The 12194-nt window shown below is 32.6% G+C and overlaps 1 long non-coding RNA gene across 22 annotated transcripts in view; it reads right to left on the bottom strand.

The window, feature by feature from the left end:
• Positions 1-12194, bottom strand: part of LOC148608718 (uncharacterized) — a 97650-nt gene that overhangs the window by 32732 nt on the left and 52724 nt on the right. For 12 of the 22 annotated variants that reach the window (XR_015924672.1, XR_015924669.1, XR_015924668.1 and 9 more), the window contains exon 1: positions 3018-3132. The exons of 4 other annotated variants lie outside the window; for them this stretch is intronic. This is a non-coding gene — a long non-coding RNA (uncharacterized LOC148608718). Of the gene's footprint in view, positions 1-227; positions 346-3017; positions 3133-12194 lie in introns of those variants that run through there. 6 more of the 22 variants (XR_015924662.1, XR_015924663.1, XR_015924664.1 and 3 more) reach the window with 3 other exon arrangements.

The following is a 12194-nucleotide window of genomic DNA, read 5'->3' on the forward strand; positions in this document are numbered from 1 at the left end:
AAGGGAGGGGTCAAAGATCAATCGACCCTAATACATTTTGATAAGCTATTTGAGTAAAATCGTTCACTGCAGGCATAAAAAACAAGTATTATGTAAAGACCACATGTATAGAATTTTAAAAATGAAAAAAAGAACTTTTTTCGGACAAACTTAATCACTGAAGAAAAATTCCCATAAAATTGGTCGCAATACAGTGCATTTTAAATTATTAAGAAATAATAAGATACCGTAGAATATTATTGTGTATATCTAAATATTCTGTACTGGATAACAAATAAAATAAACACAACATTCTCGATTCGATCTGCAACACGAGCTTTGTAAAATAAGTTTGAAGTTGCAAATTTTCACATATTTTGACTACTAATTATATCAAAATCGTAAAATACGAAATCGATTGCCGGACAACCTGTTCTGTTTCCGAATTGCTGGTACAACAGAAAAGCATGAGTACTATCCAAAGTAACTTTTTTTTTTTACATGATCAATATTTTAAGTTCTTTTTAAGCAGATAGATAAAAGTTTGACATATCTTTTTTTCTGTTATTCAATAACTGAGCGCACAACAATGTTCGTTTTTTTTTAGGAAATTAGAACGAAGAGCTACTTATCAACAGTAAAGACAAAGCACAAAAAAAAATACAAAAATAGTCATAAACATAACATATATAAATTTAAAGAATTATTGAGCAGCCCAGGCTCGATAAAAAAACTGGGAGTTCGGACCAGGTTCATTTATAGGATATTAATTTTGACGCCTTTTCTCTGTTTTTCCACAAGTGCCCATAGATCTGTTCGTATATAAATGATGTCATTCCGGATATAATGAAGGAGGGGAAAATCCGGCATTGCTTTAGTCATCTAGTATGCGACTGTGGAAAAAGGATTACAAAGATTTTTTTTTTTTTTTGTAAATGGATTATTTCAAGTAAAATCGGCCTTTACTATCATATAGACCGATCAAAAGTTCATAGCTTTTACATCCTCTTCGCATGGCAAAGGTTACGGTCCTGCCCCTGTCATTGGTAGGGGACAAGACCGTAACCCTTGGGTAGCGAAGCTGCTTTTACAGTTGTGATAAATCCCAGTTTCAGTTTAACTTATTCATGCTTTACGTGAAACAGACAGACGTGATTGGCTGCCCGAAAATTAAAACTATGACATTGTAAACGTTCAAATAATCTTTCATTTCTTGTCAAAATATGACAACAGAAGTAACGATATTTTCTTATACCAATCAATTCAATGCACAAACCACTTACTACAACTGCCCTGTGCATGTATGTTTACGCCGCAAAAAAGTAAGTTTATAACAACTTATACACAGTAAATAGCAAATGATTTATAAACCTCTTTATCAAATCCCCTCCCTTTTTCTAAGATTCTTGATCCTCCCCTGCCCTGGAAAATGATGTTTCCTTCGAACTAATATTCTATACATGTAACAACTATGTTACCATTGTAGGTCAATTCGTACGGCTACTTAACTGATGTCTTTTTGAGAGGTAAACAATTATTATGCGTCTGAAGTCCTTTCTTCTTTTTGAGTTGGAATGTTGAATTAGTTTGTTTTTATCAACTTGTTTAATTCATTCTGAGCAGCGGCAGATCCAGAGGGAATGGAGGGATTGGCACCCCCTTTTTATTGGATAAATATGTCATTTTTATGTGTAAAATTGATAAAAATGGTAAATAATGTCCGCGCACACACACACACACACACACACACACATCCTTTTTCTGAGGAACCCTGGACGGCACCACCCTTTCAAAGTGTGGATCCGCCCCTGCAGAGGATATTGCAGTACAAGCATCAGCCTGGCGCACAGTTAAACATAAGAAAATAAATATTGTGATAACATGCATGTACATGTACACGAATGCTTCCATGCAAAGTTCACAGTCCATGTCTTGTCAAATTTATTACGAAATCCAACCTTGTCATCAACCCCCGAGTCGCATTTATTTTGTTTGAGAATCCCTGATTCATGGTTAAATCTTAAACATTTTATTTGAAGTCCAAACAAATAAAGACAAATGAAAAAGAAAGATGTATGATTTTAGTATGTACAAAAATAAATCTCAAAACCTTAAGTCTTTTCGTCAAAACGTAAGGTGGACTGTGTACTTTACTTGTGTCTTTGTTCATAAAACGCCCTGGTAACTAGGCAAATTGTCGGGAAACGATTCCATGTTATACAATTTTAGTACAATTAATAGTTTAAATATGTGAAAATTTGCAACTTCAAACTCATTTTGCATAGCCCATGTAGCAGATCGAATCGAGAACGTTGTGTTTATTTTATTTGTTATTCAATACAGAATATTTAGATATACATTTTAATATTCTACGGTGCCTCATTATCTCTTAATCATTGAAAATTCAACCAATTTTAGAGGTATTTTTGTTCTGTAATAAAATAGTCAACTTTTGTCGGAAAAATCTTATTTTCTATACTTTTGAATTTTATATAAGTGATCTTTTCATGATACCCGTTTCCCAATACCTACAATAAACGATTTCATTTAAATTACTTATCAAAGTGTAGGGGTCGACTGATCTTTGACCCCTTCTCTTACTAATGCAAAATATCAGAAAACTCTACGTTTTTCACTTTGATAAGTACGATATTCAGAGACTACATTAATTTATCTTTTCATTGATTTCTATTATAGCCGTATACCCTCTAGGCCCATTAAAATTCGAAAAATCCTTAGCCATCCGCAGCATTAGATACTGCTGTACTACGGAAGTTTTATTATATAAGAACGCACAGTAATAAATGTGATCGTCTCTGTTGTCAAATGTGTACATCATTTGATGCGCATTGTATTCGTTCTTTTTAAAGTCTTGAGTTTGGTTATTTCATATTGTGTCGAGCAATATTATCTATTTTCCTGATAAAATCTGATGCATTTTTAGTATTATATAGTTTTGTTTTTGTGGAATAAAACAAAACAATATACACTTTCTTTTAAATATCTGGAAATAGTTAAGTTAAAAAAAAAGAACTAACCTCAAAGTAAATAAGTTCCAGAATTTCACAATACTTTAAACGTCTTACAACCTTATTTTACAAGTGATTTGGTCTTGTTTGCAAAACGTTTTATCTTACAAAAACATTGTATTAGGTTGAATGTCATTGGTCGCTCTACTCATGTGTATACGCCTTCATAATGAAAAATTTATTGGTAAAAACTCGTTGTAAATGTCATAACTGGCAGGTTTGAGGCAGATTAGACAAACTATTTCATTGCCTAACATATTTAAACTTACAATCAAAAAGCTTCACCTATAAGTAGAATTTAAAAAAAAACAAAGATAAAGTTTAATTAATAAACGTTCTTTTGTTACATTACAATCAACCAGAGTTTTATGTTGTATATTTTCATTTGTTTAAATGGTAAATTGTTACTATTAAAATACTAACAAATTACCACAGTACATTCCAATTTTCGTTACTTCACTCAGCATTTTACTTCCCTTAAAGGTAGACAAGTGGCTTTCCATCTACAAAAATAGTACTGCCTAAATAATTACATAGTGCTATAAACGAGGAGAATATCTGTCATTAATTTACATATATATATATGTATATATGTGGGGAGAGAGAGAGAGAGAGGTCTGAAAAATTCCCAACGATGTTAGAACTGTCAAATTTCCGATGCAACTGATTGGTCCTTCGCTCATCGGGCCTCGAATTCCTACAGCCCTGACATCTATGGCAACACTGCCTGCACCAAGTCCTAGACCACTCGGCCAGCCAGGCTATATAAAAAATATAACTTTAGGCTTTTTAGTGTATGACCGGCTCCAAAAAATAAGTGTTCTTCGTCAACTCAGTTTAAGTGGCAAATATATTCAAAATATATGTAAAAGAATGGGAAATCATGGTTGTTTTTACAGTTTTCAGACATTTCCCTCCCATAATCCAGAATTTCATACCAATGCAGTGCAAGAGAGTATTCCAAAAGGTTGAGACAATTGAATAACACTGTAACTTTGCCGCAGGTTAAAAACAGATTCTAAATGTTAAAATTTTTACCTTTACCCTGTCCACTGCTTATGAATAGCGTTTATTTGCTGTTATTATGACACTGTGTGTGAGCAAAAAACTCAAAATGAGACAATAATTAGCTCATTTGCTCAACTTTACCCTGATGCCATAAGCAATTATGAGTTTTACATTGAAAATCCCATAGAAACCCATTTTTGGACTAAAATACAAAAAAATGAGAAAAGAAATAGGGTTTTTTGCCACATTCCATGAATTCGGAGAAATAAACCCTCAAAACATATAAAAATAGCATGTAAAACAAAATGTGACCTCTCTTATATTAGATCCGCTTATTTTCAAACTCAAGTAAAGGCTTCATCTGTGAAAAGACTATTCATTTCTAAGGCCAACTGCAAAGTTCTACAGAGATTTGTTGAAAAATAAATGATTTGTGACAAATTTTATATCAATGGTATATGTGGCGACTTCAACTTTTTGCAGATTGAGTGAAGAAGTGTCCTCTAAATAGCCTCAATTCAAATATTTGACAGATTTTCTCATTTCTTTTTCTTTATTTCCATTGCATTGCATGTTTCTGAAGTAGAAAATACCAGCTAGTCAGCTTTCCATCTGATTTAAGACAGAAATATGTGTTTTAATACATGACACTGCAGTATTAGAGCATTTTCACATAGTGCATGGGTACTTATATAAAAACTCATTTTTAGAAGCTAAAAAAGAATAAATCAACCCAAACTGACTTCCAAAGTGCTATAGATACATTAAATGTACTTTGAAAACAACCAGAGGCAGTGTTTTAGAGTAAACTATCAGATGGGGTAATTAAAATCAAGCCAGGACCAGGGTTGTAAAACTGCTGGTTTTGGTAAATATGCCATTTATACTAAGATTTTATACCTACAGCCACAAAATAGTGAAAAGATATTTTAAAATGCATGTTTTGATGCTTATGTGGTACATATGAACTCATCTGAATGTTTCATTTTCATATCAAGTCAGGTTTTTTCTGCTTTTAGGCTTTTTAGTATATGACCGGCTCCAAAATAAGTGTTTTTCATCAACTCAGTAAGGGTTTAAGTGGCACATTTATTCAAAATATATGTAAAAGAATGGGATATCATGGTTGTTTGTACAGTTTTCAGACATTTCCCTCCCATAATCCAGAATTTCATACCAATGCAGTGCAAGGGAGTATTCCAAGAGCTTGAGACAATTGACTAACACTGTAACTTTGCCGCAGGTCAAAAACAGATTCTAAATGTTAAAATTTTTACCTTTACCCTGTCCACTGCTTATGAATAGTGTTTATTTGCTGTTATTATGACAGTGTGTGTGTGCAAATAACTCAAAATAAGACAATAATTAGCTTATTTGCCCAACTTTACCCTGATGCAATAAGCAATTATGAGTTTTACATTGAAAATCCCATAGAAACCCATTTTTGGACTAAAATGCAAAAATCTAGAAAAGAAATAGGGTTTTTTGCCACATTTCATGTTTATTCCATGAATTCGGAGAATTAAACCCTCAAAACATATTAAAAAAGCATCTTTTACAAAAATGTGACCTCTCTAATATTAGATCGGCTTATTATAAAACTCAAGTAAAGGCCTCATCTGTGAAAAGCCTATTCATTTCTAAGTCTAACTGCAAAGTTATACAGAGATTTGTTGAAAAATAAATGATTTATGGCAAATTTTATATCAATGGTATATGTGGCGACTTCACCTTTCGGCAGATTGAGTGAAGAAGTGTCCTCTAAATAGCCTCAATTCAAATATTTGACAGATTTTCTCTTTTTTTTTTTCTTTATTTCCATGCATTGCATGTTTCTGAAGTAGAAAATACCAGCTAATCAGCTTTCCATCTGATTTAAGACGGAAATATGTGTTTTGATACATGACACTGCAGTATTAGAGCATTTTCACATAGTGCATGGGTACTTATATAAAAACTCATTTTTAGAAGCTAAAAAAGAATAAATCAACCCAAACTGACTTCCAAAGTGCTATAGACACATTAAATGTACTTTGAAAACAACCAGAGGCAGTGTTTTAGAGTAAACTATCAGATGGGGTAATTAAAATCAAGCCAGGACCAGGGTTGTAAAACTGCTGGTTTTGGTAAATATGCCATTTATACTAAGATTTTACACCTACAGCCACAAAATAGTGAAAAGATATTTTAAAATGCATGTTTTGATGCTTATGTGGTACATATGAACTCATCTGAATGTTTCCTTTTCATATCGAGTCAGGTTTTTTCTGCTTTTAGGCTTTTTAGTATATGACCGGCTCCAAAATAATTGTTTTTCATCAACTCAGTAAGGGTTTAAGTGGCACATTTATTCAAAATATATGTAAAAGAATGGTAAATCACGATTGTTTATACAGTTTTCAGACATTTTCCTCCCATAATCCAGAATTTCATACCAATGCGGAGCAAGGGAGTATTCCAAGAGCTTGAGACAATTGACTAACACTGTAACTTTGCCGCAGGTTAGAAACAGATTCTAAATGTTAAATTGTTTACCTTTACCCTGTCCACTGCTTGTCAGTAGTGTGTATTTGCTGTTATTATGACACTGTGTGAGCAAAAAACTCAAAATGACACAATAATTAGCTCATTTGCACAATTTTACCCTGATGTAATAAGCAATTATGAGTTTTACATTGAAAATCCCATAGAAACCCATTTTTGGACTAAAATACAAAAAAATGAGAAAAGAAATAGGGTTTTTTGCCACATGTCATGTTTATTCCATGAATTTGGAGAAATAAACCCTCAAAACATATAAAAATAGCATGTAAAACAAAATGTGACCTCTCTTATATTAGATCCGCTTATTTTCAAACTCAAGTAAAGGCTTCATCTGTGAAAAGACTATTCATTTCCATGTCTAACTACAAAGTCACACAGAGATTTGTTGAAAAATAAATGATTGATGGCAAATTTCATATAAATGGTATATGTGGTGACTTCAACTTTTGGCAGATTGAGTGAAGCAGTGTCCTCTAAATAGCCTCAATTCAAATATTTGACAGATTTTCTCTTTTTTTTTTCTTTATTTCCATTGCATTGCATGTTTCTGAAGTAGAACACATCAGCTAGTCAGCTTTCCATCTGATTTAAGACGGAAATATGTGTTTTAATACATGACACTGCAGTATTAGAGCATTTTCACATATTGCAGGGGTACTTATATAAAAACTCATTTTTAGAAGCTAAAAAAGAATAAATCAACCCAAACTGACTTCCAAAGTGCTATAGATACATTAAATGTACTTTGAAAACAACCAGAGGCAGTGTTTTAGAGTAAACTATCAGATGGGGTAATTAAAATCAAGCCAGGACCAGGGTTGTAAAACTGCTGGTTTTGGTAAATATGCCATTTATACTAAGATTTTACACCTACAGCCACAAAATAGTGAAAAGATATTTTAAAATGCATGTTTTGATGCTTATGTGGTACATATGAACTCATCTGAATGTTCCTTTTCATATCAAGTCAGGTTTTTTCTGCTTTTAGGCTTTTTAGTATATGACCGGCTCCAAAATAAGTGTTTTTCATCAACTCCGTAAGGGTTTAAGTGGCACATTTATTCAAAATATATGTAAAAGAATGGGAAATCATGGTTGTTTGTACAGTTTCCAGACATTTCCCTCCCATAATCCAGAATTTCATACCAATGCAGTGCAAGGGAGTATTCCAAGAGCTTGAGACAATTGACTAACACTGTAATTTTGCCAAATGACCTTTGCCGCAGGTCAAAAACAGATTCTAAATGTTAAAATTTTTACCTTTACCATGTCCACTGCTTGTCAGTAGTGTGTATTTGCTGTTATTATGACACTGTGAGCAAAAAACTCAAAATGAGACAATAATTAGCTCATTTGCCCAACTTTACCCTGATGCCATAAGCAATTATGAGTTTTACATTGAAAATCCCATAGAAACCCATTTTTGGACTAAAATACAAAAAAAATGAGAAAAGAAATAGGGTTTTTTGCCACATTTCATGTTTATTCCATGAATTCCGAGAAATAAACCCTCAAAACATATAAAAAAAAGCATGTTTTACAAAAATGTGACCTCTCTAATATTAGATTGGCTTATTATGAAACTCAAGTAAAGGCCTCATCTGTGAAAAGCCTATTCATTTCTTAGTCCAACTGCAAAGTTATACAGAGATTTGTTGAAAAATAAATGATTTATGGCAAATTTTATATCAATGGTATATGTGGCGACTTCACCTTTTTGCAGATTGAGTGAAGAAGTGTCCTCTAAATAGCCTCAATTCAAATATTTAACAGATTTTCTCTTTTTTTTTCTTCTTTATTTCCATGCATTGCATGTTTCTGAAGTAGAAAACACCAGCTAGTCAGCTTTCCATCTGATTTAAGACGGAAATATGTGTTTTGATACATGACACTGCAGTATTAGAGCATTTTCACATAGTGCATGGGTACTTATATAAAAACTCATTTTTAGAAGCTAAAAAAGAATAAATCAACCCAAACTGACTTCCAAAGTGCTATAGACACATTAAATGTACTTTGAAAACAACCAGAGGCAGTGTTTTAGAGTATACTATCAGATGGGGTAATTAAAATCAAGCCAGGACCAGGGTTGTAAAACTGCTGGTTTTGGTAAATATGCCATTTATACTAAGATTTTACACCTACAGCCACCAAATAGTGAAAAGATATTTTAAAATGCATGTTTTGATGCTTATGTGGTACATATGAACTCATCTGAATGTTTCCTTTTCATATCAAGTCAGGTTTTTTCTGCTTTTAGGCTTTTTAGTATATGACCGGCTCCAAAATAAGTGTTTTTCGTCAACTCAGTAAGGGTTTAAGTGGCACATTTATTCAAAATATATGTAAAAGAATGGGAAATCATGGTTGTTTGTACAGTTTCCAGACATTTCCCTCCCATAATCCAGAATTTCATACCAATGCAGTGCAAGGGAGTATTCCAAGAGCTTGAGACAATTGACTAACACTGTAATTTTGCCAAATGACCTTTGCCGCAGGTCAAAAACAGATTCTAAATGTTAAAATTTTTACCTTTACCCTGTCCACTTCTTATGAATAGTGTTTATTGGCTGTTATTATGACACTGTGTATGTGCAAATAACTCAAAATGAGACAATGATTAGCTTATTTGCCCAACTTTACCCTGATACCATAAGCAATTATGAGTTTTACATTGAAAATCCCATAGAAACCTATTTTTGGACTAAAATGCAAACAAACTAGAAAAGAAATAGGGTTTTTTGCCACATTGCATGTTTATTCCATCAATTCGGAGAAATAAACCCTCAAAACATATAAAAATAGCATGTAAAACAAAATGTGACCTCTCTTTTATTAGATCCGCTTATTTTCAAACTCAAGTAAAGGCTTCATCTGTGAAAAGACTATTCATTTCTACGTCTAACTACAAAGTCACATAGAGATTTGTTGAAAAATAAATGATTTATGGCAAATTTTATATCAATGGTATATGTGGTGACTTCAACTTTTGGCAGATTGAGTGAAGAAGTGTCCTCTAAATAGCCTCAATTCAAATATTTGACATATTTTCCCTTTTTATATATATATATTTCCATTGCATTGCATGTTTCTGAAGTAGAACACACCAGCTAGTCAGCTTTCCATCTGACTTAAGACAGAAATATGTGTTTTAATACATGACACAGCAGTGTTAGAGCATTTTCACATAGTGCATGGGTACTTATATAAAAACTCATTTTTAGAAGCTAAAAAAGAATAAATCAACCCAAACTGACTTCCAAAGTGCTATAGACACATTAAATGTACTTTGAAAACAACCAGAGGCAGTGTTTTAGAGTAAACTATCAGATGAGGTAATTAAAATCAAGCCAGAACAAGGGTTGTAAAACTGCAGGTTTTTGGTAAATATGCCATTTATACTAAGATTTTACCCCTACAGCCACAAAATAGTAAAAAGATATTTTAAAATGCATGTTTTGATGCTTATGTGGTACATATGAACTCATCTGAATGTTTCATTTTCATGTCAATTCAAATTTTTTCTGCTTTTAGGCTTCTTAGTGTATGACCGGCTCCAAAATAAGTGTTTTTCGTAACTCAGTAAGGGTTAAGAGGCACATTTATTCAAAATGTATGTAAAAGAATGGGAAATCATGCTTGTTTATACAGTTTTCAGACATTTCCCTCCCATAATCCAGAATTTCATACCAATGCAGTGCAAGGGAGTATTCCAAGAGCTTGAGACAATTGACTAACACTGTAATTTTGCCAAATGACCTTTGCCGCAGGTCAAAAACAGATTCTAAATGTTAAAATTTTTACCTTTACCCTGTCCACTTCTTATGAATAGTGTTTATTGGCTGTTATTATGACACTGTGTATGTGCAAATAACTCAAAATGAGACAATGATTAGCTTATTTGCCCAACTTTACCCTGATACCATAAGCAATTATGAGTTTTACATTGAAAATCCCATAGAAACCTATTTTTGGACTAAAATGCAAACAAACTAGAAAAGAAATAGGGTTTTTTGCCACATTGCATGTTTATTCCATCAATTCGGAGAAATAAACCCTCAAAACATATAAAAATAGCATGTAAAACAAAATGTGACCTCTCTTTTATTAGATCCGCTTATTTTCAAACTCAAGTAAAGGCTTCATCTGTGAAAAGACTATTCATTTCTACGTCTAACTACAAAGTCACATAGAGATTTGTTGAAAAATAAATGATTTATGGCAAATTTTATATCAATGGTATATGTGGTGACTTCAACTTTTGGCAGATTGAGTGAAGAAGTGTCCTCTAAATAGCCTCAATTCAAATATTTGACATATTTTCCCTTTTTATATATATATATTTCCATTGCATTGCATGTTTCTGAAGTAGAACACACCAGCTAGTCAGCTTTCCATCTGACTTAAGACAGAAATATGTGTTTTAATACATGACACAGCAGTGTTAGAGCATTTTCACATAGTGCATGGGTACTTATATAAAAACTCATTTTTAGAAGCTAAAAAAGAATAAATCAACCCAAACTGACTTCCAAAGTGCTATAGACACATTAAATGTACTTTGAAAACAACCAGAGGCAGTGTTTTAGAGTAAACTATCAGATGAGGTAATTAAAATCAAGCCAGAACAAGGGTTGTAAAACTGCAGGTTTTTGGTAAATATGCCATTTATACTAAGATTTTACCCCTACAGCCACAAAATAGTAAAAAGATATTTTAAAATGCATGTTTTGATGCTTATGTGGTACATATGAACTCATCTGAATGTTTCATTTTCATGTCAATTCAAATTTTTTCTGCTTTTAGGCTTCTTAGTGTATGACCGGCTCCAAAATAAGTGTTTTTCGTAACTCAGTAAGGGTTAAGAGGCACATTTATTCAAAATGTATGTAAAAGAATGGGAAATCATGGTTGTTTATACAGTTTTCAGACATTTCCCTCCCATAATCCAGAATTTCATACCAATGCAGTGCAAGGGAGTATTCCAAGAGCTTGAGACAATTGACTAACACTGTAATTTTGCCAAATGACCTTTGCCGCAGGTCAAAAACAGATTCTAAATGTTAAAATTTTTACCTTTACCCTGTCCACTTCTTATGAATAGTGTTTATTGGCTGTTATTATGACACTGTGTATGTGCAAATAACTCAAAATGAGACAATGATTAGCTTATTTGCCCAACTTTACCCTGATACCATAAGCAATTATGAGTTTTACATTGAAAATCCCATAGAAACCTATTTTTGGACTAAAATGCAAACAAACTAGAAAAGAAATAGGGTTTTTTGCCACATTGCATGTTTATTCCATCAATTCGGAGAAATAAACCCTCAAATCATATAAAAATAGCATGTAAAACAAAATGTGACCTCTCTTTTATTAGATCCGCTTATTTTCAAACTCAAGTAAAGGCTTCATCTGTGAAAAGACTATTCATTTCTACGTCTAACTACAAAGTCACATAGAGATTTGTTGAAAAATAAATGATTTATGGCAAATTTTATATCAATGGTATATGTGGTGACTTCAACTTTTGGCAGATTGAGTGAAGAAGTGTCCTCTAAATAGCCTCAATTCAAATATTTGACATATTTTCCCTTTTTATATATATATATTTCCATTGCATTGCATGTT

Source organism: Perna viridis, chromosome 8 (genome assembly GCF_037379345.1).
Source record: "Perna viridis isolate PV_CMFRI_1.1 ecotype Kerala chromosome 8, ASM3737934v1, whole genome shotgun sequence".
Classification (NCBI taxonomy): Eukaryota; Metazoa; Mollusca; class Bivalvia; order Mytilida; family Mytilidae; genus Perna; species Perna viridis.